This window comes from Primulina eburnea, unplaced genomic scaffold, assembly GCF_022965805.1.
Source record: "Primulina eburnea isolate SZY01 unplaced genomic scaffold, ASM2296580v1 ctg1095, whole genome shotgun sequence".
NCBI lineage: Eukaryota > Viridiplantae > Streptophyta > Magnoliopsida > Lamiales > Gesneriaceae > Primulina > Primulina eburnea.
This window is the reverse complement of record NW_027330641.1, coordinates 152378-154941: the sequence shown is the minus strand read 5'-3', so window position 1 is coordinate 154941 and position 2564 is coordinate 152378.

Genomic DNA, 2564 nt, shown 5'->3' with positions numbered 1-2564 from the left:
TTTGGGAACACTTTTGCGTGCTATTCTTAAAAAGAACTTGGATTGACATTTCTATGAACTTTATTTTGGGGTTGCCTAGGACTAAGAAGGGGATGGATTCTATTTTTGTTGTTGTGGATAGATTCTCTAAGATGGCACATTTTATAGCTTGTTATAAAACCGATGATGCTTCAAACATTGCAGATTTTTTCTTTAGAGAAGTCGTTAGGTTGCATGGCATGCCTAGGACTATTGTTTCTGGTCGCGATGTTAAATTTTTGAGTGCCTTTTGGAATACTTTATGGGCTAAACTTGACACAAAATTGTTGTTTTCTACTACTTGTCATCCTCAAACGGATGGACAAACTGAAGTTGTCAATAGAACTTTGGGAACACTTTGCGTGCTATTATTAAAAAGAACTTGGATTGACATTTCTCTGGACTTTATTTTGGGGTTGCCTAGGACTAAGAAGGGGAGAGATTCTATTTTTGTTGTTGTGGATAGATTCTCTAAGATGGCACATTTTATAGCTTGTCATAAAACCGATGATGCTTCAAACATTGCGGATTTGTTCTTTAGAGAAGTCGCTAGGTTGCATGGAATGCCTAGGACTATTGTTTCTGGTCGCGATGTTAAATTCTTGAGTTACTTTTGAAATACTTTATGGGCTAAACTTGGCACAAAATTGTTGTTTTCTACTACTTGTCATCCTCAAACGGATGGACAAACAGAAGTTGTCAATAGAAGTTTGGGAACACTTTTGCGTGCTATTCTTGAAAAGAACTTGGATTGACATTTCTAAGGACTTTATTGTGGGGTTGCCTAGGACTAAAAAGGGGATGGATTCTATTTTTGTTGTTGTGGATAGATTCTCTAAGATGGAACATTTTATAGCTTGTTATAAAACCGATGATGCTTCAAACATTGCATATTTTTTCTTTAGAGAAGTCGTTAGGTTGCATGGCATGCCTAGGACTATTGTTTATGGTCGCGATGTTAAATTTTTGAGTTACTTTTGGAATACTTTATGGGCTAAACTTGGCACAAAATTGTTGTTTTCTACTACTTGTCATCCTCAAACGGATGGACAAACTGAAATTGTCAATAGAACTTTGGGAACACTTTTGCGTGCTATTCTTAAAAAGAACTTGGATTGACATTTCTATGGACTTTATTTTGGGGTTGCCTAGGACTAAGAAGGGGAGGGATTCTATTTTTGTTGTTGTGGATAGATTCTCTAAGATGGCACATTTTATAGCTTGTCATAAAACCGATGATGCTTCAAACATTGCGGATTTGTTCTTTAGAGAAGTCGCTAGGTTGTATGGAATGCCTAGGACTATTGTTTCGGGTCACGATGTTTAATTCTTGAGTTACTTTTGGAATACTTTATGGGCTAAACTAGGCACAAAATTGTTGTTTTCTACTACTTGTAATCCTCAAACGGATGGACAAACTGAAGTTGTCAATAGAACTTTGGGAACACTTTTGCGTGCTATTATTAAAAAGAACTTGGATTGACATTTCTATGGACTTTATTTTGGGGTTGCCTAGGACTAAGAAGGGGAGGGATTCTATTTTTGTTGTTGTGGATAGATTCTCTAAGATTGCACATTTTATAGCTTGTCATAAAACCGATGATGCTTCAAACATTGTGGATTTGTTCTTTAGAGAAGTCGCTAGGTTGCATGGAATGCCTAGGACTATTGTTTCTGGTCGCGATGTTAAATTCTTGAGTTACTTTTGGAATACTTTATGGGCTAAACTTGGCACAAAATTGTTGTTTTCTACTACTTGTCATCCTCAAACGGATGGACAAACTGAAGTTTTCAATAGAACTTTGGGAACACTTTTGCGTGCTATTCTTAAAAAGAACTTGGATTGACATTTCGATGGACTTTATTTTGGGGTTACCGAGGAATAAGAAGGGGAGTGATTCTATTTTTGTTTTTGTGGATAGATTCTCTAAGATGGCACATTTTATAGCTTGTCATAAAACCGATGTTGCTTCAAACATTTCGGATTTGTTCTTTAGAGAAGTCGTTGGGTTGCATGGCATGCCTAGGACTATTGTTTCTGGTCGCGATGTTAAATTTTTGAGTTACTTTTGGAATACTTTATGGGCTAAACTTGACACAAAATTGTTGTTTTCTACTACTTTACATCCTCAAACGGATGGACAAACTGAAGTTGTCAATAGAACTTTGGGAACACTTTTGCGTGCTATTATTAAAAAGAACTTGGATTGACATTTCTATGGACTTTATTTTGGGGTTGCCTAGGACTAAGAAGGGGAGGGATTCTATTTTTGTTGTTGCGGATAGATTCTCTATGATGGCACATTTTATAACTTGTGATAAAACCGATGATGCTTCAAACATTGCGGATTTTTTCTTTAGAGAAGTCGTTAGGTTGCATGGCATGCCTAGGACTATTGTTTCTGGTCGCGATGTTAAATTTTTGAGTTACTTTTGGAATACTTTATGGGCTAAACTTGGCACAAAATTGTTGTTTTCTACTACTTGTCATCCTCAAACGGATGGACAAACTGAAGTTGTCAATAGAACTTTGGGAACACTTTTGC